Source organism: Bombus vancouverensis, chromosome 17 (assembly GCF_051014615.1).
Source record: "Bombus vancouverensis nearcticus chromosome 17, iyBomVanc1_principal, whole genome shotgun sequence".
Taxonomy (NCBI): domain Eukaryota; kingdom Metazoa; phylum Arthropoda; class Insecta; order Hymenoptera; family Apidae; genus Bombus; species Bombus vancouverensis.
The window spans coordinates 255,805-266,918 of NC_134927.1; positions in this window are offsets into that span (position 1 = coordinate 255,805).

An 11,114-nucleotide genomic window follows, 5' to 3' on the forward strand; every position below is an offset into this window, starting at 1 on the left:
TGTAATACGTTATAGCGTCATCCCATATAACGTAATACGGTATAACGTCATACCATATAACGTAATACGTTATAACGTCCTCCCATATAACGAAATACGTTATAACGAGATCTCGTATAACGTAATACGTTATAGCGTCATCCCATATAACGTAATACGTTATAACGTCATCCCATATAACGAAATACGTTATAACGTCATCCCATATAACGTAATACGTTATAACGTCATCCCATATAACGTAATAAGTTACAACGTCATACCATATAACCTATTACGTTATAACGTCATACCATATAACCTATTTCGTTATAACGTCATACCATATAACGTATTACGTGTTAGCGTCATCCTATATAACGCAATACGTTATTACGTTATCCCATATAACGTAATAAGTTACAACGTCATACCATATAACGTAATACGTTATAACGTACTCCCATATAACGAAATAGGGTATAACGTCATACCATATAACCTATTACGTTATAACGTCATACCATATAACCTATTCACGTTATAACGTCATACCATATAACGTATTACGCGATAACGTCATCCCATATAACGTAATACGTTATAACGTCATACCATATATCGTAATAAGTTATAACGCAATCCCATATAACGTAATACGGTATAACGTCATACCATATAACCTATTACGTTATAACGTCATACCATATAACGTATAACGTGATAACGTCATCCCATATAACGTAATACGGTATAACGTCATACCATATAACCTATTACGTTATAACGTCATACCATATAACCTATTTCGTTATAACGTCATCCCATATAACGTAATAAGTTATAACGCCATCCCATATAACGTAATACGGTATAACGTCATACCATAAAACCTATTACGTTATAACGTCATACCATATAACCTATTTCGTTATAACGTCATCCCATATAACGTAATAAGTTATAACGTCATCCCATATAACGTAATACGGTATAACGTCATACCATATAACCTATTACGTTATAACGTCATACCATATAACCTATTCACGTTATAACGTCATACCATATAACGTATTACGTGATAACGTCATCCCATATAACGTAATACGTTATAACGTCATACCATATATCGTAATATGTTATAACGCCATCCCATATAACGTAATACGGTATATCGCCATACCTTATAATCTATTACGATATAACGTCGTACCATATAACCTATTTACGTTATAACGTCATACCATATAACGTATTACGTGATAACGTCATCCCATATAACGTAATACGTCATAACGTCATACCATATAACGTAATACGTTATAACGTCCTCCCATATAACGAAATACGTTATAACGTCATCCCGTATAACGTAATACGTTATGGCGTCATCCCATATAACGTAATACGGTATAATGTCATACCACATAACCTATTACGTTATAACGTCATACCATATAACCTATTTCGTTATAACGTCATTCCATATAACGTAATACGTTATAACGTCATCCGATATAACGTAATGCGGTATAACGTCGTACCATATAACGTAATACGTTATAACGTCATCCCGTATAACGTAATACGTTATAGCGTCATCCCGTATAACGTAATACGTTATAGCGTCATCCCATATAACGTAATACGGTATTACGTCATACCATATAACGTGATACGGTATAACGTCGTACCATATAACGTAATACGTTATAACGTCATCCCGTATAATGTAATACGTTATAGCGTCATCCCATATAACGTAATACGGTATAACGTCATACCATATAACGTAATACGTTATAACGTCCTCCCATATAACGAAATACGTTATAACGACATCTCGTATAACGTAATACGTTATAGCGTCATCCCATATAACGTAATACGTTATAACGTCATCCCATATAACGAAATACGTTATAACGTCATCCCATATAACGTAATACGTTATAACGTCATCCCATATAACGTAATAAGTTACAACGTCATACCATATAACCTATTACGTTATAACGTCATACCATATAACCTATTTCGTTATAACGTCATACCATATAACGTATTACGTGATAGCGTCATCCTATATAACGCAATACGTTATTACGTTATCCCATATAACGTAATAAGTTACAACGTCATACCATATAACGTAATACGTTATAACGTACTCCCATATAACGAAATAGGGTATAACGTCATACCATATAACCTATTACGTTATAACGTCATACCATATAACCTATTCACGTTATAACGTCATACCATATAACGTATTACGCGATAACGTCATCCCATCTAACGTAATACGTTATAACGTCATACCATATATCGTAATAAGTTATAACGCAATCCCATATAACGTAATACGGTATAACGTCATACCATATAACCTATTACGTTATAACGTCATACCATATAACGTATAACGTGATAACGTCATCCCATATAACGTAATACGGTATAACGTCATACCATATAACCTATTACGTTATAACGTCATACCATATAACCTATTTCGTTATAACGTCATCCCATATAACGTAATAAGTTATAACGCCATCCCATATAACGTAATACGGTATAACGTCATACCATAAAACCTATTACGTTATAACGTCATACCATATAACCTATTTCATTATAACGTCATCCCATATAACGTAATAAGTTATAACGTCATCCCATATAACGTAATACGGTATAACGTCATACCATATAACCTATTACGTTATAACGTCATACCATATAACCTATTCACGTTATAACGTCATACCATATAACGTATTACGTGATAACGTCAGCCCATATAACGTAATACGTTATAACGTCATACCATATATCGTAATAAGTTATAACGCCATCCCATATAACGTAATACGGTATATCGTCATACCTTATAATCTATTACGATATAACGTCGTACCATATAACCTATTTACGTTATAACGTCATACCATATAACGTATTACGTGATAACGTCATCCCATATAACGTAATACGTTATAATGTCATACCATATAACGTAGTACATTATAACGTCATCCCATATAACGTAATACGTTATAACGTCATCCCATTTAACGTCATACGGTGTAACGTCATACCATATAACCTATTACTTTATAACGTCATACAATATAACGTATTACGCGATAACGTCATCCCATATAACATAATACGTTATAACGTCATACCATATAACGTAATACGTTATAACGACGTCCCATTTAACGTAATGCGTTAAAACGTCATACCGTATAACGTAATACGTTATAACGTCATCCTATATAACGAAATACGTTATAACGTCATCCCGTATAACGTAATACGTTATAGCGTCATCCCATATAACGTAATACGTTATAACGTCATCCCATATAACGTAATACTTTACAACGTCATCCCATATAACGTAATACGGTATAACGTCATACCACATAACCTATTTACGTTATAACATCATACCATATAACGTATTACGTGATAACGTCATCCCATATAACGTAATACGTTATTTCGTCATCCCATATAACGTAATACGTTATAACGACGTCCCATTTAACGTAATGCGTTAAAACGTCATCCCGTATAACGTAATACGTTATAACGTCATCCTATATAACGAAATACGTTATTACGTCATCCCGTATAACGTAATACGTTATAGCGTCATCCCATATAACGTAATACGTTATAACGTCCTCCCATATAACGAAATACGTTATAACGTCATCCCATATAACGTAATACGTTAAAGCGTCATACCACATAACCTATTTACGTTATAACATCATACCATATAACGTATTACGTGATAACGTCATCCCATATAACGTAATACGTTATTTCGTCATCCCATATAACGTAATACGTTATAACGACGTCCCATTTAACGTAATGCGTTAAAACGTCATCCCGTATAACGTAATACGTTATAACGTCATCCTATATAACGAAATACGTTATTACGTCATCCCGTATAACGTAATACGTTATAGCGTCATCCCATATAACGTAATACGTTATAACGTCCTCCCATATAACGAAATACGTTATAACGTCATCCCATATAACGTAATACGTTAAAGCGTCATCCCATATAACGTAATACGTGATAACGTCCTCCCATATAACGAAATACGTTATAACGCACACCCATATAACGTAATACGTTATAGCGCCCTCCCATATAACGTAATACGTTATAACGTCGTCCCATATAACGTAATACGTTACAACGTCATCCCATATAACGTAGTACGTTATAACGTCCTCCCATATAACGAAATACGTTATAACGTACACCCATATAACGTAATACGTTATAGCGCCCTCCCATACAACGACATACGTTATAACGTCATCCCGTATAACGTAATAAGTTATAGCGTCATCCCATATAACGTAATACGGTATAACGTCATACCATATAACCTATTTCGTTATAACGTCATATCATATAACCTATTTACGTCATAACGTCATACCATATAACATATTGCGTGATAACGTCATCCCATATAACGTAATACGTTATAACGTTATACCATATAACGTAATACGTTATAACGTCCTCCTATATAACGAAATACGTTATAACGTCATCCCGTATAACGTAATACGTTATAGCGTCATCCCATATAACGTAATACGGTATAATGTCATACCACATAACCTATTACGTTATAACGTCATACCATATAACCTATTTCGTTATAACGTACTCCCATATAACGTAATACGGTATAACGTCATACCATATAACCTATTACGTTATAACGTCATACCATATAACCTATTTCGTTATAACGTACTCCCATATAACGTAATACGGTATAACGTCATACCATATAACATATTGCGTGATAACGTCATCCCATATAACGTAATACGTTATAACGTTATACCATATAACGTAATACGTTATAACGTCCTCCTATATAACGAAATACGTTATAACGTCATCCCATATAACGTAATACGTTATAACGTCATCCCATTTAACGTCATACGGTGTAACGTCATACCATATAACCTATTACGTTATAACGTCATACAATATAACGTATTACGCGATAACGTCATCCCATATAACATAATACGTTATAACGTCATACCATATAACGTAATACGTTATAACGACGTCCCATTTAACGTAATGCGTTAAAACGTCATACCGTATAACGTAATACGTTATAACGTCATCCTATATAACGAAATACGTTATAACGTCATCCCGTATAACGTCATACGTTATAGCGTCATCCCATATAACGTAATACGTTATAACGTCATCCCATATAACGTAATACTTTACAACGTCATCCCATATAACGTAATACGGTATAACGTCATACCACATAACCTATTTACGTTATAACATCATACCATATAACGTATTACGTGATAACGTCATCCCATATAACGTAATACGTTATTTCGTCATCCCATATAACGTAATACGTTATAACGTCCTCCCATATAACGAAATACGTTATAACGTCATCCCATATAACGTAATACGTTATTTCGTCATCCCATATAACGTAATACGTTATAGCGTCATCCCATATAACGTAATACGTTATAACGTCCTCCCATACAACGAAATACGTTATAACGTCATCCCGTATAACGTAATAAGTTATAGCGTCATCCCATATAACGTAATACGGTATAACGTCATACCATATAACCTATTTCGTTATAACGTCATATCATATAACCTATTTACGTTACAACGTCATACCATATAACATATTGCGTGATAACGTCATCCCATATAACGTAATACGTTATAACGTTATACCATATAACGTAATACGTTATAACGTCCTCCTATATAACGAAATACGTTATAACGTCATCCCGTATAACGTAATACGTTATAGCGTCATCCCATATAACGTAATACGGTATAATGTCATACCACATAACCTATTACGTTATAACGTCATACCATATAACCTATTTCGTTATAACGTACTCCCATATAACGTAATACGGTATAACGTCATACCATATAACCTATTACGTTATAACGTCATACCATATAACCTATTCACGTTATAACGTCATACCATATAACGTATTACGTTATAACGTCATCCCGTATAACGTAATAAGTTATAGCGTCATCCCATATAACGTAATACGGTATAACGTCATACCATATAACCTATTTCGTTATAACGTCATATCATATAACCTATTTACGTTATAACGTCATAACATATAACATATTGCGTGATAACGTCATACCATATAACGTATTACGTGATAACGTCATCCCATATAACGTAATACGTTATAATGTCATACCATATAACGTAGTACATTATAACGTCATCCCATATAACGTAATACGTTATAACGTCATCCCATTTAACGTCATACGGTGTAACGTCATACCATATAACCTATTACGTTATAACGTCATACAATATAACGTATTACGCGATAACGTCATCCCATATAACATAATACGTTATAACGTCATACCATATAACGTAATACGTTATAACGACGTCCCATTTAACGTAATGCGTTAAAACGTCATACCGTATAACGTAATACGTTATAACGTCATCCTATATAACGTAATACATTATAACGTCATCCCATATAACGTAATACGTTATAACGTCATCCCGTATAACGTAATAAGTTATAGCGTCATCCCATATAACGTAATACGTTATAACGTCCTCCCATATAACGAAATACGTTATAACGTCATCCCATATAACGTAATACGTTATAACGTCATCCCATATAACGTAATACGGTATAACGTCATACCATATAACGTAATACGTTATAACGACGTCCCATTTAACGTAATGCGTTAAAACGTCATTCCGTATAACGTAATACGTTATAACGTCATCCTATATAACGAAATACGTTATAACGTCATCCCGTATAACGTAATACGTTATAGCGTCATCCGATATAACGTAATACGTTATAACGTCCTCCCATATAACGAAATACGTTATAACGTCATCCCATATAACGTAATGCGTTAAAACGTCATTCCGTATAACGTAATACGTTATAACGTCATCCTATATAACGAAATACGTTATAACGTCATCCCGTATAACGTAATACGTTATAGCGTCATCCCATATAACGTAATACGTTATAACGTCCTCCCATATAACGAAATACGTTATAACGTCATCTCATATGACGTAATACGTTATAACGTCATCCCATATAACGTAATGCGTTAAAACGTCATTCCGTATAACGTAATACGTTATAACGTCACCCTATATAACGAAATACGTTATAACGTCATCCCGTATAACGTAATACGTTATAGCGTCATCCCATATAACGTAATACGTTATAACGTCCTCCCATATAACGAAATACGTTATAACGTCATCTCATATAACGTAATACGTTATAACGTCATCCCATATAACGTAATACGGTATAACGTCATACCATATAACGTAATACGTTATAACGTATTCCCATATAACGAAATACGTTATAACGTCATCCCATATAACGTAATACGGTATAACGTCATACCATATAACGTAATACGTTATAACGTATTCCCATATAACGAAATACGTTATAACGTCATCCCATATAACGTAATACGGTATAACGTCATACCATATAACCTATTACGTTATAACGTCATATCATATAACCTATTTACGTTATAACGTCATACCATATAACATATTGCGTGATAACGTCATCCCATATAACGTAATACGTTATTTCGTCATCCCATATAACGTAATACGTTATAACGTCATCCTATATAACGAAATACGTTATAACGTCATCCCGTATAACGTAATACGTTATAGCGTCATCCGATATAACGTAATACGTTATAACGTCCTCCCATATAACGAAATACGTTATAACGTCATCCCATATAACGTAATGCGTTAAAACGTCATTCCGTGTAACGTAATACGTTATAACGTCATCCTATATAACGAAATACGTTATAACGTCATCCCGTATAACGTAATACGTTATAGCGTCATCCCATATAACGTAATACGTTATAACGTCCTCCCATATAACGAAATACGTTATAACGTCATCTCATATAACGTAATACGTTATAACGTCATCCCATATAACGTAATACGGTATAACGTCATACCATATAACGTAATACGTTATAACGTATTCCCATATAACGAAATACGTTATAACGTCATCCCATATAACGTAATACGGTATAACGTCATACCATATAACCTATTACGTTATAACGTCATATCATATAACCTATTTACGTTATAACGTCATACCATATAACATATTGCGTGATAACGTCATCCCATATAACGTAATACGTTATTTCGTCATCCCATATAACGTAATACGTTATAACGACGTCCCATTTAACGTAATGCGTTAAAACGTCATCCCGTATAACGTAATACGTTATAACGTCATCCTATATAACGAAATACGTTATTACGTCATCCCGTATAACGTAATACGTTATAACGTCATCCCATATAACGTAATACGTTATAACGTCCTCCCATATAACGAAATACGTTATAACGTCATCCCATATAACGTAATACGTTAAAGCGTCATCCCATATAACGTAATACGTGATAACGTCCTCCCATATAACGAAATACGTTATAACGTACACCCATATAACGTAATACGTTAAAGCGTCATCCCATATAACGTAATACGTGATAATGTCCTCCCATATAACGAAATACGTTATAACGTACACCCATATAACGTAATACGTTATAGCGCCCTCCCATATAACGTAATACGTTATAACGTCGTCCCATATAACGTAATACGTTACAACGTCATCCCATATAACGTAGTACGTTATAACGTCCTCCCATATAACGAAATACGTTATAACGTACACCCATATAACGTAATACGTTATAGCGCCCTCCCATACAACGAAATACGTTATAACGTCATCCCGTATAACGTAATAAGTTATAGCGTCATCCCATATAACGTAATACGGTATAACGTCATACCATATAACCTATTTCGTTATAACGTCATATCATATAACCTATTTACGTTATAACGTCATACCATATAACATATTGCGTGATAACGTCATCCCATATAACGTAATACGTTATAACGTTATACCATATAACGTAATACGTTATAACGTCCTCCCATATAACGAAATACGTTATAACGTCATCCCGTATAACGTAATACGTTATAGCGTCATCCCATATAACGTAATACGGTATAATGTCATACCACATAACCTATTACGTTATAACGTCATACCATATAACCTATTTCGTTATAACGTACTCCCATATAACGTAAAACGGTATAACGTCATACCATATAACCTATTACGTTATAACGTCATACCATATAACCTATTCACGTTATAACGTCATACCATATAACGTATTACGTGATAACGTCATCCCATATAACGTAATACGTTATAACGTCATACCATATATCGTAATAAGTTATAACGCCATCCCATATAACGTAATACGGTATAACGTCATACCATATAACCTATTACGTTATAACGTCATACCATATAACCTATTTACGTTATAACGTCATACCATATAACGTATTACGTGATAACGTCATCCCATATAACGTAATACGTCATAACGTCATACCATACAACGTAATACATTATAACGTCATCCCATTTAACGTAATACGTTATAACGTCATCCCGTATAACGTAATACGTTATAGTGTCATCCCATATAACGTAATACGTTATAACGTCCTCCCATATAACGAAATACGTTATAACGTCATCCCATATAACGTAATACGTTATAACGTCATCCCATATAACGTAATACGGTATAACGTCATACCATATAACGTAATACGTTATAACGACGTCCCATTTAACGTAATGCGTTAAAACGTCATTCCGTATAACGTAATACGTTATAACGTCATCCTATATAACGAAATACGTTATAACGTCATCCCGTATAACGTAATACGTTATAGCGTCATCCCATATAACGTAATACGTTATAACGTCCTCCCATATAACGAAATACGTTATAACGTCATCCCATATAACGTAATGCGTTAAAACGTCATTCCGTATAACGTAATACGTTATAACGTCATCCTATATAACGAAATACGTTATAACGTCATCCCGTATAACGTAATACGTTATAGCGTCATCCCATATAACGTAATACGTTATAACGTCCTCCCATATAACGAAATACGTTATAACGTCATCCCATATAACGTAATACGTTATAACGTCATCCCATATAACGTAATACGGTATAACGTCATACCATATAACGTAATACGTTATAACGTATTCCCATATAACGAAATACGTTATAACGTCATCCCATATAACGTAATACGGTATAACGACATACCATATAACCTATTACGTTATAACGTCATATCATATAACCTATTTACGTTATAACGTCATACCATATAACATATTGCGTGATAACGTCATCCCATATAACGTAATACGTTATTTCGTCATCCCATATAACGTAATACGTTATAACGACGTCCCATTTAACGTAATGCGTTAAAACGTCATCCCGTATAACGTAATACGTTATAACGTCATCCTATATAACGAAATACGTTATTACGTCATCCCGTATAACGTAATACGTTATAGCGTCATCCCATATATCGTAATACGTTATAACGTCCTCCCATATAACGAAATACGTTATAACGTCATCCCATATAACGTAATACGTTAAAGCGTCATCCCATATAACGTAATACGTGATAACGTCCTCCCATATAACGAAATACGTTATAACGTACACCCATATAACGTAATACGTTATAGCGCCCTCCCATATAACGTAATACGTTATAACGTCGTCCCATATAACGTAATACGTTACAACGTCATCCCATATAACGTAGTACGTTATAACGTCCTCCCATATAACAAAATACGTTATAACGTACACCCATATAACGTAATACGTTATAGCGCCCTCCCATACAACGAAATACGTTATAACGTCATCCCGTATAACGTAATAAGTTATAGCGTCATCCCATATAACGTAATACGGTATAACGTCATACCATATAACCTATTTCGTTATAACGTCATATCA